We start from the raw sequence: 17,886 nt of genomic DNA on the forward strand, positions 1-17,886 counted from the left end.
AGTTAACTGATCAAGCATAAACTCTTGGTATTGTATCATGTGAAACTGACAGTTTAATGCTCTAGCTGAGAGAGTAGCTGAAGTGTAGACCTTTTTACCCCATCTGTCTAATGACCTTGCTTCCCTTTCAGAAGGAATAGGGTTTTTAGCTGTGGTCGCGGCTACTGCCTTGGGACCCTGGGATATAGTTTCTGGGTCTGCAAGTGGGGCCTTATAAAGGTGGTGATGAGTATCTGGCACCCTGTAAAATCTGTCTGGTTTGGCAGGGGCTGGGGTAAAGAATCTGGAGCGGAGCAAACATCATTGAAAGCATCATCCACCACAGAGAGAACAGGAGGTATAGCTAAGGGCCTGTGCTGTGGGAGGTGCAGAAAGGTCCTAAGTCTTTTTCTGGAGTCTGAAAAGTCCTGTTGCTGCCATTGGAACTGTTCTCGCATGGCATGCAAGGTTTCCCCAAAGGAGAATTCTTCTGGTGGGGAAGCAGCTGGAATGGATTCTTCAGCATCAGAATCTTCAAAATTGGAGAAGGGAGCCTCAGGCTGGTCAGTTATGTCTGATTCATCAGCAGAATCATCAGAAGACACTGGCTCAGGGGCTCTGCCCTAGGTCTCTTCTCTGGGGCTGAGAGGCCCTGTCTGGGTGAGATTGAGATCCTCTAATTAAAGAAATTAAATCTTCTGCCAAAGAAAGCATTTGAGAACTAGAAGAGGGCCTGGATGTGGTGGGTTTAACAGGCACTGTTTTAGAAGTCTTGGCTGCTTTAGCCCTGGCGAAGGCCTTAATGGACATGGCAGCAGGAGGCCTAGCAGCACCACGTGCTGGGGTAGAGACATCCAAGGGAATGGTGTCAGATAAGTCAACCACCGTAGTGGGTAAAATTTCTGAGGTCGATTCAAGAGTTGTAGCAGGGGCCTCAGTTGTAAGAATAGGTTCAGCTGTACTTTGATCAGTTTTCTCGGTTTCAGCAGAAACCGAGACACTCGCGGTTTGCTTTACCGTGGTTTCGGCCGAAACCGCGGACCGCGAGTGTCGGTCTTTATCTTTGCGTTTTTTGGGGGTAGTCGGAGGATCCGACGGCATAATGTACGCAAAATCAGAACCGAAAAACTGTTCTGCAAACTCTGACCGACGCCTAAGCGTTCGTCGGTTGAAAGAGGCACAGGCCGAACAGGCTGCTACGTCGTGGGCTGGGCCTAAACAAGGCAGACAGTAAGAGTGGAAATCTTTATGAGGTATTTGTTTCCCACAGGTTAAACAATTGTTAACTTTTTCTGACATCGGCTGAGGCAAGAAAGAGTCCCCAACGGGGTACTTAGCTTTAGAAGTCTTCGAAGTAGTATTCGGTAGAAATAATCTCTGGATCCGACCGACCGGCACTTGCGAACAGCTTCTGCTTCGGGCGCCACGCGGCAAGAAAGACTGAGGAAAATGGCGTCGGCTGATGCTTTTATACCCGAAGACCAACAGAGATGACGTTGGGTGGAGTGCGACATCAGCCGAAGCCGGACCCGGACTTTGGAATCCGGCCGACTGCAGGGCTGCCTGACGACAGGACAACCCACTTGTTATGACTGCAGATGCATCCATGAAGGACATCAGGGCTTCTGAGGCACTCTATCAACTTCTGGAAAGTGACTCAGTAGGTGGTACAAAGAAACTATATCAGGTTGCAAGGCAAAGACAGAAAGAAAAAGAAGATAGTCAGACACCCTTCATAAGGGATGCCAGTGACAACCATCTCACCAGTCCACAGGACATCAAAGGCAGATGGAAGGAGCAGAAAGAAGAAAACCCCACAGAAGCTGTACTGCCCCAGAAACAGCCTACTATGACAGAAGATGGGCAGCACACCCTAGAAGAAGTAAGAATAGCAGCAGGATCAGATGCAGTCACAGCAGATATGATAAAGATGCTGGGTGTGATAGAGGAAAAATGGCTCCTGAGAGTACTCATAGCAGTGTGGAGAGAAAGGCGTATCCCAGGTGACTGGGGAATAAGCATACTCATGCCAGTGTCCAAGAACAAAGGGGACATCCACAACTGTGGCAGTACAGAGGCATCGAACTCCTATCACATTGCATGAAAGTTCTGGAGAGGGTGATTCATAAATGGATACGCAGAGTAGTAGAATGTAATTTGGGAGATGAGCAGTACGGATTCAGATCCGGAAGCAGCACAAATGACCCAATATTTGCAGTGAGGCAGATAGTTGAGAAGAAGCAAAAGATGAAGAAAGAGTTCAACTGGGCATTCCTAAACTTGGAGAAAGCATATGACAAGGTCCCAAGAAAGTACTGCAGTGGTTTGAAGTCCCAGAAACATTGGTAGAATTAGTGCAGGCTACGTACAAGGATCTAATGACTCACATACAAACAGTGTTCTGCCTCACAGATGGGTTCCTAGAGGGAGTGGGTGTGCACTAGGGTTCAGCTCTGAGCCCACTGCTGTTCTTACTGGTGATGGACCACATTAGCAAACAGGTTGGAGAGGACAGATCAACAAAGTTACTGTATGCAGACGATGTGGCAATACAGGCAAACTCTGAGCAAGAACTTCAGTAAAGGATAGGGGAATGGAATGCAAAACTGAAGGCACATGGGATGAAACTAAGCACAGATAAGACAGTGGTAATGGCAGCAAATTGGGGAAATCAGAAGAAGCTGAAAATTATAACAGAAGGGAAGATAGTGGAACAGGTAAATAGCTTAAAGTATCTAGGAGCGCTGGTTGAGGAGAAGGAAAGTCAGAATGAAGAGGTCAAAGCTAGAATCAGAGGGTCTGCAGCCAACTGGCATACAGTCTTAGGTGTAGTCTCTGGCAGATGAATGCCAAAGAAGCTGAAAAGTAAGGTGTACAAGACAGTGGTGCAACCAGTACTACTATATGATACAGAAACCTGGGCAGTAAAGGCAGAGCAGGTGAAGAAGTTAGAGATGATGGAAATGAAGTGCCTGAGATGGGTGGTAGGATGCACACTGTGGGACAGACGAAGAAATGAGGACAGAAGCCAAAGTAGCTCCAATTGCAGAAAAGATCAAAGAGAAGAGATTACGATGGTACGGACATGTGCAGAAAATCAGAAGACAAACTGGTGATGAAGATTTGGGACATACATGAAGAAGGTAAGAGAAAACGAAGATGTCCAGCAAAGAGTTGGATGGATTGTGTGAAAGAAGATCTGCGACAGTGAGGCATGAGTGTTGAAGAAGGCAGGGGTGCGGCACTGAATCGAGAGAGATGGTGACAGTTAACATGATACCCCGACCTAATGTAGAAAAATGGGAAAAAATGGGTTGATGATGATGATGTTCACTGAGGGGTAGCAAAATGCACTCCCATGGCAGACAACGTCTTCTCATTCTACTCACTTCTGGTCACAATGTCCTTAACTTTGAGACCAAAAAGAGAAGAGTTGTCAAACAGGGTGTTGCTAAAGGACACAAAGAAGCAGTCTGCAAAATTACACAGCGTCATTCAAGCATGGTTGGTTGGGATGTGCCATCAGCCACATTAAACAGCAGACGTATGGACATGTTAGCAATAGACTGCCAGGTGGACATCTGAGTCTCCAAAGTCTTCTAAGACTCCAGAGTTTATCCAGCCTTAATTACTCTTGAAACTTTCAACACAATGTCATGCTGAAGTCTGGTTAAGTGAGTGAGATAGTTCAATGTCCTCAGTGAGGAGGTGGTTGAGTCTTAACATCACTTCTCCGATGGATCAAATGCCCAATATTCCCTATTTGGGGGATTCACCAAGGATCTCTTTTTCAAGATATTCTTTTTAGTATCTGCTGCCAACACAATTGCATCCACAGCTGGATCTTACTCCAGAGTTGCTAGTCCTTCGGATGGGTGAGAATCTTGTCTGGCTTCTTAGGGATCAGTTCCACTGTATCAGGCTCCTTCCACATCCAGGTCAATAAAGGCATCTGGCGGGGGAACCATCCAGGACATGGATGGGCCCACCCCAAAAGTCATAAATACTGACTCCTTCATAGATGGGGCTTTGGCAGTCTAGCCGCCGCTCTAGAGAACCAGCTCCAAACGTTTGCCAAAAGAGTTATGCTTGCAAGAATATTTTAGGGACCTCTCTCCTTCCTCGAGGTCAGTATCCCTGGTGAGGGCCTCTTGCCGAGAACTTCCCGACCTGGACAGTTTGAGCGACACAGAAGAGGTCAGGGGCCCTAAAGGAAGGGCAGAATGGAGATCACCCAGAGTGAGCTGCCCTGAAGCAGGATGAAGTGGATCCACAGACACAGATGTCAAGGGGAGGGTGACACTGGCTTTACCTGATTACTCCTCCTGGCAGGAGAACATCCTTGCCAAGGCATCAAGGGCAGAATGTGATGCAGGTGACCCACAGCCAGTGGACCTAGGATCTAAAGACCCCAAGGATGCATCGGACCAAGTGGCCACGCCAACCTGCCCTGGCACTGAGAATGGAGCAGAGCATTTTAGAGCAAAGGCCCTGAGTGGGAGAGATGACCCAGAAACAAGGATCAAACATGAACTAGACACCCCTGCCTTGATGTTTTTGCTCCAGGCCCATGCAGATCTGACATGGCCAGAGTCAAGGAAACCAAGGTAGGGGTTGGTACTAAAATTAGATAAGCTGTCGGATCTCACCCTAAGGAAGGAAAGGCAACCAGCTTCAACGACTTCAGAATGGTCAGACCCGAGAGAAGAAACTAGTGTAAAGGAGCCAAAGCTTCAGATGGAAGACACAGAGCTTAAAAGATGAGTCCTATATGCATCTGTGCATGTAAAAAGGACCACATCAATGGTTCTAACTCTGCGGGTCTTAAACTCCTGACCAACCAGGACTACCAAGCCAAAGAAGCCATTGGAGGAGAAGCTCGGATCCAGGGCAGAGACAGGGATGACTCCGGTAAGGACTCCTACAGGGTAGATGGAGAGAAGGGGAAAATATCCTACCTGAAGCAGCAACCTTTTACATGAAGGGACTAGAAACACTAATTGTGAGGTGTATAATATGAAGATGGGCCAAAGCCATCAGGGGAGCTAAGGATCTTGGGGGCTTCAGATCCAAACGACCAGAGGTATAAATGGGCGCCAAATGTTTTGGTGTCTCTTAGCTGCTTTGGGGTCCTTAGACCTGTTGTGATCAGACTTATCCTCCTTGCTGGAGAAAGCTGAAAATGAATCATAAACTGGGAAAAGACCCTTCAAGACCAGCTTGGCCCTCATCTCATTAATGTCATTGGCACAGACACCCTCACAGATGGAGCATGGCAAATCCAGATGGACAAACCCTCAACAATACACGCACCAGTTGTGTGCATCATGTAAAGGAAGCTTGTGCCCACAAACAACAATTTTTTTAAAACTCTTATCCATAACTAATAATAAAACCTAACAGCTAGCTAGACATACACAACAATATGAGGAAAAATATATGAAAAACACTATACTGTACTCTAAAGCACTAACTCTAAAGATAAGAACATTCGGTGGGAAAAGCCTGCTAAAAACTAAACCTAATCTTAATCTTAAGATCTATCTTAACCTACTCTAAACTACAAAACACTGCACTCACTAACTACAACAACATATCTAATAATCGGGTCTATGCTAAATCATCGACTGCTTAAAAAAGTGAACGATGATTTATCAAACCCATGTAAGTGAAAGCTTACAATCTTGAACGCTTAGAACAGCAATTTTTTTCCAAGGGAAAAAAATTGCTGCTCCACAAAAAAAAAAAAAAAAAAAAATTAAAACATTACATAAAGTGGGGGCTTCGCCCACACACCCTCCTACTTAAATATACCAACTCCGAGATCGTACTACAGTCACAAAAACAGCAAAGTAATGGAAACGGCCCAGCGATTTCTTTCCCAGGGAAAGAATTTGCTTATATGCCGTTTCGCTATTTTGTCTTTTCATGATTTCAAGTTCGATCAAGACACGTTCGAAAGAATACATCTTCGATCATTTAATAGGAACCCTAATAATCAACAAAAAGGGTAGAATACCTAGAAAAAAAACAAGTTAAACTCTAGACAATGGATACACCTTGATGGAGAATTTAACCACTCTGCGAACCAAAATGTGGCAAACAAACTCTGGGATAGTCCTGAGGAGTGAGAGATTATGGGTAGAGAAGGTGGCGCTCAATGGGCTAAGTCTATGGTATGTGTCCAGTCTTAGATCCGAGTCAGATCTGATAACCCACAGGTTGAATCAAGATGGAAAAGACAACACTGGATCATTTATTTAATGACAAAGGAAGACCATTATGTTCCAACTGAAACATCTGATTCATTCTGGATATGGTTACAGAAAAAGAAAATCCTTCCAAAGGACTAGCAGAAGGAACACTCTCCTCAAAATCAGAATCAGAAACCTTAGAAGAGAAAACATAAGCTGTCTACCTACAATCATTTTCCAATTCAATGCACTGAACATCCTTATACAGTGAAAAAAAATCCTTTTTCTCTTACTAGTAACACAAGAACTAGGAGACTCGGGTATCTGAACTAAACCCTGAGCTAATCTGGATAAATCACTCCTGTCCAAAGTAATTGAGACAGGTGAAGATAAGTATCTAACTTTTTATTTCTTTTTGACCGAAATTTCTAAAGCAGCAGACCTACTTTCAACAGGCAAAACCTCCCTACGGATAGGCATCCCAGGTATTCTTTGCACCTTCTTCCAAGGCAGACAAGAATGATTCTTCCCTTGTCCTCCAACAGCACTCCAACAGCTGCAGAGTACATGTCCAAACTCTGGTCCATGATAGCTGTAGGGACTACACCACAGAGGACCAAAGAAAAGGTGAACGGTCTGAGGAAACAGGAATTACCACAGAAGAGCCATTCATCTCTGGTTGAGACAATTTAGTAGCCTGTTGAAGGGGCAAAGGCTGCTTGGATTTTTTTTTCTTTTGTGGCTGGAAGGAACTGGAATAATGTTCAATGGTGAAGCTGAAAATGCTGCTCAAATCCTGGGCAAGCCTTGCAGCAGTCAACAGTGAAACAGGTAAGTATTAAAAAATTATTTTTGCACCAAGAAACACTATGAAAAGCATTTTACATGCTTACCTCAGCCCGAAAAAGAAATTTAACACAACTTTTAGACAGATAAAGTTAGTTTTAACAACCATTTTCCTCATAAATTAAAAGTATCACTCCTAGTAAAAAGTGACAAAAAGTCAAGTGACGGTCTACAAAAACACTTTTTACTAATTAAAAAGTACTGCTTTTACAGAAAAAGTTAAATTTCTTCACAAAAATGAATAAATAATACATGGATTTTTTTCTCTGATAGGAACCTCTTCCCAAAAATGCAGAAATGTTAGCCGACCATCAATCCCTGATAGCCTATAAGAGATGCATTCTTCAGGGGCAGAAAAGCTCTGAGGGGCTTGCCACCCAAGCTATTCTTTTTCTTCAGCTCTGTTCGATCTGGTTAGCAGTCTGGGCATATAGAATGTGCTTGTAAGCTTTGGAAGCTGGATGGCTGTTATATCCCATCAGACTATAACCCATATAGCTACATTATATCTACTGCAGCATTAATCAAATTATATTATTAACATCTAGAGATTCCCCTGTGTCTGTGCAACTGTCATGTAGACAGAGAAAAAATTCCAAAGACAAAGTTTGTGAGAAGTTAAGCTTATGAATGTGTTTTTCCCTTCCTCTGACTCCAAGGCAAGGACATTAAAGTTTTATAAAGTACAAGCAGGCATCAAGTACTTAATCAATACTGCAATCATATTATTGACAGAAAAGTAATCTAAGGGTTGAGTTAGCCAGTAACAGAGAGTGGACTGGTCTGTATTCTCTTTGCATTATTTAATACTAAGAAAGGACTGCACTATAATTCATACCACTTGTGTGTTGTACTCACATTAATAGTTAGTAACTGTATTATCAGTAAGCATTTCAGAGTTAAATGCTTTGTTGCAGACCTAAAAACAGACTCTATTTTCTTCCAACTTAAATTGTATATTCCTGTTGCAGCTTTTATCAAGATGCTTTCTGCATACGCCTCAGAATCTCAATAAGGCACAGTAATGAAAGAAAACAAAAGAAAAATATTTCTGAGAAGGTTGATAGCATGTGTAAAACCTGGAGTGGCAAGGAAGAAATGAATGCAGAGTTCTTGCAAGCTCATCAGGACTGAGGAGTTATAGAACAAATTACAGGGTGCATGTGAAGAAGTACAAAATGAGCAGAAAATGCACGTAATCTGATGAAATAAGTACAGACATGACATGCAGAAAGGGACAGTGAAGGACCATCATAGCAAACCTCTCAACTTTCCCTACCTTGCAGGGATGCCCTTAATGTTAATCAACAATTTGTTCTATAACTCCTAAAACTGGGCATTTTTTTTAAATCTGGCACAATTATTTTAAAATCACTCCTAATATGAGACCTATTTCATTTTGTTTTTTGTTTATTTCCCCCTAATTCCGAAGTTGAAAGGTTGAGGGCTATACACAACAATGCACAACAGCAAATGGGCTGCAGCTGTAAGCAAGACATTAATTTTCTAAACTAATAAATAAACATGATTTCAAACTACACACACACACACACACACACACACACACACACACACACACACACACACACACACACACACACACACAAACAGTTGTACATTTGGTTAGTGACAGTCTGGTCCACCATAGGCGAAAAACAGAATATGACTTGATGAACAGTAAACATTCTGCACTGGTATTTAGTATTTAGTTTTAAATTATTTTTTGATCGGATAATCAATGGTCTGTTTAATGATTTAAATGCACGATTCAAATGTACTGTGGATAGTAACGTTTCTTTAATGTCTGATGAAGTTCTGAGTGAATTTTGTACTGAACGAAAGTGCTTACACATTTAAAACTTTTCTTTCTTCAGCCATTTGGACGTGTGAACTTGTGTTCTTTTGTTTGTTGGTTTTCAGTCCACTCCCCTTGTTTTTTGTTTTTTATTATTTTTTAGTAATCACAAATTTTATTCTTAACTTTATTAGTAAATGGTTTGAGACTGTAAATTTGAAAGGAACACAAGGGAAATGTCACAGCAGAAGTTTTAAATTATTTTAATGCAATAATGAAGTATAGGAAACAAAACACAAGTAAGGGAAAGGCTTTTCCACATAATCAAAGAAATAAAAAATTATTAAATATAATTACAGTAAAGTGATGCAATAAAATTAGGCACTAAAATTAAAAAAAAAAAGCCTCAGTGATATTACAAACTGTCAAACACATCACTGCACAGTCACCAAAGCAATGAACAAGGCAGCACAATGCATAATATATTTTATTGTGACTACATTCCCTTATACAAAATTTAAAATTATATGGGACAGATCACCTGAATGGAAACTAGGCAAAACATTTAATACTCTGACAGGCTGTTTGAACTGTCACCAGTGAGAGATGCTGCTACACCCCTACAGCCTCCTTGTGCAGGTAGTTCTCAGACAGCGAAACATAGACTATAGAAAATAAGGTCTGTAACAGGAAAAGGATGCCAGTTAAAACTGATATCATCTATGGTTTTGATTCTAAGTGCACTACATCTCTTTGGCTCATTGTTTGTCAGCTGTCGGGTTTTCACAACTCATACGAACTATGATTCTGAAACAGAAAACTGCTGTAGCACGGTAATAGGAAGTCCATGTGGTTAACAAGTGCCATTACGTTCCCAAAAGAAAATATTAATTTCCAGTAAGTTTAATCACTTACTGCTACCAAAGTTGGTTCCATATAAAGACAGCAGAAGAGCAATTCTGAATACTCAACATTTACATGCAATAAAGGATTCATTGTTAACCACACACACACACACACACAAAAACTGCTAAATACAATACACGGAAAAAGCAAAAACTGAGTATGCAAACAGAAATGGAAAAATAGCAGTTGTGTAAGAGTCACTCTGTGCTAAAAGGCTGTGTCTGGTCATATATGACAATCTTACTTTTAGTGTATTACGTAAAGACAACTTGCTTCTCCTCTGCTTTGGCAATATATACAAGTCTGTCAACAAAAGCATTCTAGACACAGAGACGCACGTGCACACATGCACACACATGCATACATTCACACACACACACACACACACACACACACACACACACACACACACACACACACAAACACACACACACACACACACGCGCATGCACAAACACACATGCATACACACACACACACACACATATATATATATATATATATATATATATATATATATATATATATATATATATATATATATATACACATACACACTAAATTGCCTGAAACAAGGACACAAATGGGCCACATTTTCTATCAAAGCACTATTCTCAAAAAAGACAGAATATCCAGACTGTGTACTCTCCTGTGTGTAATATCTGCAAATTATACTGTAAATGAAACAGCGTAGTTCATTACGGTTTAAAAACAAGACACTGTGAAAATTCCAAATTCACATACAGCCATGAAAATATAAATTATTCAAACAAGACACCATACACAAATTGTAAATTCACACACAAGCAAGAATAACGAAAGTTATGTACATACCATAACAATAGATCCGTGTTATCTGTTTCCATTTGGTTCAACTTGTGGGTTATTGGATCTGACTCTAATCCAATGCAGGGCAAATCCTCTGGACTTCAACTTGCTGGGCTCTACCTCCCCTACCCAGAATCCCTCGCTGTCCAGCAGATACCTCAGATTGAGTTTCCCCCATCTTAATCCAACTCCAAAACATATTTCTCGCATAATAAAGGAGAACAAAGGACTCCAAGAGCAGAAAAGCAACCGCGCGTCCCCCACTTGGTCATCTTAGTCAATAAGACTTGCCAAAAAGGTGGGGGCAGAGGGGGGTTGGTTGAACCAGACAGAGACAGACAACATGGATCTATCGCTATTTTAAGTACATAACTTTCTAATCTGACATCCTCTCCATTTGCCTTCAACTTGTGGGACACAGTCCCCAGCCATGTAAAACTCCCTGGGAAGATCTACGGAAGGATATTCCACAAGATGGTGGAGCCAAAGGAAAACCTGGACCTAGACTGAATGTCCAGCTTGTAATGGGAAACAAAGGTGTGATAGCCTACTCAGAAAGATATAAGCAAAGGAAACACAGTCTGACAGCCACTTGGATAATGTCACTTTCAACAGAGGTCTGCACAATCTAGATTTCAAAAAGGAAACAAACAGCTAGATGGATTTTATAAAGGCTTTTGTCCTATCCAGGTAAAATCTCAGAGGTAACAGCAACTAGAAACAAAATTTTCCAAGATAACTTTATGCTGAAATAGAAGAAGGTTCAAAAGGAGGGACTGCAAGGACTTGCAACATGAAAGGCAAAACTCAAGGAGAGATGGGATCACAAATGGGAGGATAAAGAAGAAATGCGCCTTTGAGAAACCCCTTGGAAATTTTCAGAGCAGCCACGGAAACATTATCACTGACAACATGAAAATTAGAGATGGCTGCCAAATGTACTTTCATCACAGAAAAACTAGAGCCCAATTTAAACAATTCAGCATGAAAACCTAGAACTGACCCAAAGGGAGCAGAAAAAAGGATCAAATACTCGAGATTCCTCCCATGTTGAAAAATGCTTCCATTTACTGGAATACACCTTCCTAGTGGATGTCTTTTGGGACGAGGGCAAAATATGCACAACACTATCAGACAGCTTAGGATTCCTTGCCATCAAGGGAACTGGAGAAACCATGTGGTTAACTTAAGGGACTGCAAACTGGGGGGATCCAAACCTACTGGATGAGAAATGAGGTCTGGAGTGAGATCCAAAACCCAAGGGGGGTATCACAGTGAAGGGCACAGAAAGGGGAACCACACCTGACAAGGTCAGAGGGGAGCTATGAGTATCACTGTCGCTCTGCAATGGGCTGCCTTCTGAAGACATTTGACAATAGGGGAACGAGAGGATAAGCACATGGGAGACCCAGATGAAGAGCGTGTCTAGGTGACTACCCTTTTGGAGAAACTAAGACACAACAGCTGTTACATTTGGTATTGGAGGAGGTAGCAAAGAGGTCACATCACAGAAAGTCCCAGCACCTGAAGATCTGGGCTGCAACTCTTGGTTTCAGAGATCATGTGTGAGGAAGAAGAAGAAGAAGAAAAAGAATATTCCTGCTCAAACTATCAGCCAGAATGTTGGACCTCCCGGGATGACAGCTGCAATCATAAACTGGTGAGACGAGACGACCCACTGCCAAATTCTCATGGCCCCTTGACAAAGAGGATAAGAACATGTTCCCCCATTCAGTTCATATACCAGACAATAGACATACTGCCCATCTGGATTTAAATCACAACGAATATAAAAAAATAATAAACCAGATCCGAAGTAAACTTCAGGGTACAGGACACAACACCAGTTGTTGTATTAAAACTATTGGTGGTTTAAAGTAAGGCGGTGTGTTTATATTATATATTTAAGGAAAGTTCCCAGAATGTATTTGTCTTTGATAAAGTCTCTGAACGGTCAGAGATGAAAGCGCTTGATGCTACTTTTTATTTTAATTTTCTTAGTCATTTTGGCCATATACAATCGTAATAAATAAAATAACATTATTATTGACTGGTGTTGTGTCCTGTACCCTAAAGTTTACTTTGGATGTGGATTTAAATCACACCGTTGGGGAGAACATCCTGAAAGGCCTGCAATTCAAGGAGAAAAGCCCAGGACAATGATGTGATCATTAGCCTCTGCTGAAGACCAGGATCCTCCTTTCAAAATGCACCCCCCACACAAGAAGGGTGGCATCCATGTTAACCATGGCCACAGGATGGAGAAACATGAACTGGCAACTGTAACCACCACCTAGTCTGATCATGACACACCTTTGTCAACCTGACGGGAAAGTTCATCAGATGAGTCAAGTAGAACTGTCGCACTAACAGTCTACTGCAGAGCCCTCATATGATACCTCGCTAAAGGGACCAACCTACTGAAGCTGCCATGTGGTCCAAGAGGTTTAAAACAGCATGAACTGGAGGTTTTGCAATGGCAAGCCCAGACACTGCCTGGGATTGAAGGCCGATCACTCTGGAGCTTGGCAGATTGGCAATCTGGCTGACGGTATCCAAGTGGCAACCTATGAAATCTAATGTCTGGAAAGGTTGTAGACTCATCTTTAAATATCTGGCAATTATCCCTACATCCCTACATAGTCGCATAACTGGTGTAAGGTAACCATGGCTGTGATTAGAGATGCTCTCGTGGGGGCAGTGAGGAGCCAATCATCCAGATATGGAAAGACTTAAAATCCCTGCAGTCGAAGCCAGGCTACAACCACTGCTATGTACTTGGTGAACACTCAGGAAGCCATGGTGAGACTGACTGGCAGTGCTTTGAATTGGTAATGATTGGTCTGAGCTAGAAGCATAGAAACCTCCTGCAGCACCTCTCTTATCCTGATATGATGGCAGGTGACCTTGAAGACTGTCAAGCACATCCAATCGTCCTTCCTCAGCACAGGTAGATTGGATTGCACCGTTAGTAGACAGCTGAGTCTCCAGTGTCTTTTGAACCTCTGGAGACTATTACATTTTAACATTCCTGAACATGTCAGCCAAAAGATCGAGCTGAAGCCTTGTCGAGTGGGATAAGTAACTGGTGTGCCCTCCATACGAATGTGACTGAGGCATAAGCATGCTTCCATAGGCAGTCCAAAGCCCAAAATTGTTTGTTCGGGGGATGGACTGAGGAACTCTCTCAGAGATTTCCTGCTTTGTTGCGGCCGGCATCACGATTGCATCCATGGCCAGAAGCTTACTCCTGCCAATTCATGGGAGGAGCAAGAATTTTGGCCGGCTTCTTAGGAATGGGCTCTACTGTGTCAGCTTCCTTTCATGCCCTCCAAAACACTAGATTCATGAGTGCATCTGGAGAGGGAACCACCCAGGACATAGATAGGCCTCCCAAAATACTGACTCCTTGAGAGAAGGGGCTTCAGTGGTCCAGCCCCCACACTCACAAAGAAGCTCTAACAGATCGCAAGAGGAGGCATCATTGCGTGATGACTTAGGGGACCCCTCTTCTTCCTTGAGGTCAGCATCCTCAGTGAGGGAATCCTCATAGGAATCAAGAGATGCCTTTTGCACCTCCTCTTACCTGAGACCTCTCGCTCCTATGAAGCTGGAGGAGAAGGGTAGGAGGCAGGAAGCCAAGCAAGGGGAATAGATTGGAGACCAACCAGCATGGGCTGCCCAGGAGCACGCTGATGACTGGCTGCTGTCATAGATGAGAAGGGGAATGGGAAGTCAGCCGAGGAAGTCTGAAACATTCTCCTGAGTGGGGAAAATCCTCTCCATAATGTCAAAGGTAGAAGGTGAAGTTGGTTGCCTAGAATCCATAATCCCAGGATCTAAAGAAACCCGAGACATGTCCAAACCCGGGGAAGCTACACCTTGTCCCAACATCAAGACCAGAGCTGAGCTGTCAGGGGCCAACACTGTTAGCGGGAGGAACAAACTCAAAGCTGGGACTGTTGAACCTAACCCAGAAATGCTCGCATCAATGCCACAGCTCCAAGGTCCAATTGACTATGACACAGCTAGAGTTAACGAGTCCAAGATGGGAGTCAGAGTCGAACATGCCCAAGCCATCAGATCTGACCCCAAAAGGTGAATCACAGCTGGGCAGGAGGACCTCAGATCCATAGGAGCCAAGGGAGAAAACCAGGTGGATGGAGCCAAGTTTCTGGGAAGGAGTCCTGGAACTGAAGGGATAAGACCGAACTGCATTTGAGTCTGCAAGAAGGACCTCATCAGCTGCTCCAATTCTGAAGCATTGAAACTGTCCAACTACTTCAATGACTGAGAGGATGAAGCCACAGATGGGGGCTTGGAGGGTCACTTTGAAGAAAAAGAACCCAATCACTGGATCCAAGCCACACAGACTCTGAACCGGGTCAGGGAAAGCAAAGTCTCCAGTGACATCACTAGTGGAGTGGAAGGGGAGAAGGGAGAAGCTATCTAATCTTCCAGAGCCCCTTTTACCAAAACATGGCTGGGTACACATAGGGCCAAAGACAAAGCCTTATTTGTTGTCAGCATTGAAGGCAATCAGCTCTGACTTCTGGGATCTGACACCAGTGCTGAGGCCAAAGGGGCACTCAGCGATCTTCGGACCTTCAGATCAGGTGTGCGAGAAGAGGGTCAAGGCACAGAGATGAAGCAGAACCTCTTACAGTCCCCTCTAGAAGTCTTGGAGCCCTTAGAAGAATGGTGAGACATTTTGGTACCTTTCTTTGGAACCGAAGAGGACAAACCAGTGGGAAGGAGACCTTTCAAGACTAACTTAGCCCTCTTCTCATTAACATCCCTAGACCCAAACCCCTCACAAATCGAACAGGGGGAATCAAGGTGGGCAGCTTCCAAGCAATACATGCACTTGTCATGTGGATCTTGGGACAGCAGCTTGTGTCAACAAGCAACATATTTCTTGAACCCCTTATCTATGGATAAAAAACAACCATAGAAAAACTGTAGCTCACTAGACAGTAAGCACTATGCTAACCTCCACTATAACTCTAGAGAAAAAAAAAACTACTCTACACAGATATAGAAAGTCAACACATCATGCAAAAAATCTCAAAAAGCCAGGAAAAGCCCGGTGATAACTGCACACACAGTAAAATATTAAATATCCTAACAGAAACCCTAATACCTAAGCCTAAACTACCTAAACTGTCTTATACTAACTATAGCTAAATGGTAGGAGAAGAAACATCATAAAAAGCATCAGAAAGGTTATGTTATTGCAGAGTCATGGACTGAGCTGCTGACTGGAATGGTGCTGAACTTGATCTAAGGTATCTGCTGGGTGAGCGGGAGATTGTGGCTAGGGAAGACAGAGCCCAGCAAGTTGAAGTTGAACATTGGATTAGAAATTGATTATTCAAAGCTGAATAATGCCGTTCCTTCTGAAAGTGGTCAATTTGTTCAGCATTTTCAATTCAGTGGGTATGTTTATTTTTTTTCAATTCAGGCTAGAGTAAAATGATAAATCCACAAAACAAAAAAGGCGAGAAGGCTCCCGAAACAAAACTCCTTTATTCACAATTAAATTGAATAAAGGAGTTTTGTTTCGGGAGCCTTCTCGCCTTTTTTGTTTTGTGGATTTACCAGTTTGTGTTCCTTTGGTTCGTTTTCTAGAGTAAAATGATGTCTTACCATATGCATGGAGTTCTGACTCCTTATAGATTGCATTATGTGTCATAACTATGTTGTTTAAGGGGGGGGGGTGTAAACTGTTAAGCAAGGATGCTTGTAGTCGGATAAATGAATAAACCTTATGATTTTGTTTTCTGCAGTGTGATGGATATTTGAATTGTGACCTTAAAATAGGGCAGGAATAGGTAATATAAATACAAAAGTCTAGGAGGCAAATCATTAACAGCAATAGCCCTTTTTTGCTTCCTGTGTAAGAAGGTGTGCTGCATTAAAAGAAATCCTCAACTGGTTTAAAATGTGCCACAGGGATGCCTATAGAGTCTTTAATTGTTGCAGGAGTGAGTTATTTTTGTTTTCCTGAACAGTGGAGTTTGGGTTTAGGAATTGTTACATAGTCAATTTAAAGTAGCTTGATAATTTTTGTGGCTTGCTACAAGCTGTTAACAAGCCAGTTATAAAGTGAAGAAAACCTTGCTGTCATCATCTGCTTGCATTAGTTGCAATAAATTGTTAATTGAAAGACATTTTGTAGGCTGAGGACTACTGTCTAATGTTGCCACCTGTCCCAGCTTGAGTGGGACTGACACAGTTTTAAACGGTCTTAACTGTTCGCCTTAAATGTGAGTGGAACAGAAAGATGTTCTAGTTTTTTCTTATGTGAAACTCTCCTCCCTCCATGTTAAAAAAAACACAGCTGCAGCCTGCAGTTTGCTTTCATACCACAAAAATTCATGCTCAAGTGCCTAGGTGCTGAAGTGAAACTGTTTACTTCTCCCTCTCTACAGTCGCCTGTAGTTAATTTTCAAATTTTTTAGTGTACAGATTCCCTCTCAGTTTTCAGACCACTGCTAGAGCATTGGGTAGCAACAACGCTTAGCAAAACATACATTAATGACCATGACAGTCTGGTTAGCAGGTTTGTCTAACTAACAAGCAAAGGCCCTGTAGGCAATTACATGGCAGAAGGATGCAAGCAAATAAAAAGCAATAAAATCAGTTAAGCAGGAACACCACTTCCCCAAAATAGCCGAAATTTGAAATGACAAATGGTAATACAAGCTAAATCACAGTACTTTTTTCCATGTATTTTTTCTGCTCCATTCCTACTAACCATCACGCTACTGCTGTGGATGTACATTTGTTAGCCACTGGTATGAAAGCCAGTGCACAATTTTTAGCCTATCTGAAAAGAGCAGCCAGCAGCATAGCCATAGCTGAGGCAGCCATGAGGGGATTTTCCATTTTAAATCCCCCTAGTGGTGGTGATGCAAATACCTGTATCAATAGGGGGCTTGAGCTCTCCCCAAGCAGAAGCAAAGATGCTTCTACACGTGTCCTATAACAACTACTTGACCTAGCTTAGGTAGCCACATCCATGCCCATCAAGAGCTGTGGACTAGCTGAAGAGATAAACCTATAACTGCTCTTGGAATAGCATGGCCACTAGCTGGGGAGTCACCAAATCCCTCCTTCTAGGCAGGTGGACTGACAAGAAGCCACTCCTTTCCTGTCCCACCAAAACCATTAATCAAACTTAGGTCATCCAGATTACAGACAGAGCTTCATCCCTCTGTAATACAGAACCAGGAACAGATAGTAATTTTGGCTATCTGCAGATTACAAAATTATATTATTAGGCATTTGACTGTAAACAAACAAAAGCAGTCTTTGTGATAAACATGGCAGCCA

The 17,886-nt window shown here is 42.6% G+C and overlaps 1 protein-coding gene and 1 pseudogene across 4 annotated transcripts in view; one reads left to right on the top strand and one right to left on the bottom strand.

The window, feature by feature from the left end:
* IKZF1 (IKAROS family zinc finger 1) overlaps positions 1-17,886 on the bottom strand; it is a 1,028,383-nt gene that overhangs the window by 900,038 nt on the left and 110,459 nt on the right. The gene's annotated exons all lie outside the window — the stretch shown is intronic.
* LOC122797312 overlaps positions 4,740-17,886 on the top strand; it is a 74,507-nt pseudogene continuing 61,360 nt past the window's right edge.

This window comes from Protopterus annectens, chromosome 3.part0, assembly GCF_019279795.1.
Source record: "Protopterus annectens isolate FY-2018-M chromosome 3.part0, PAN1.0, whole genome shotgun sequence".
NCBI lineage: Eukaryota > Metazoa > Chordata > Ceratodontiformes > Protopteridae > Protopterus > Protopterus annectens.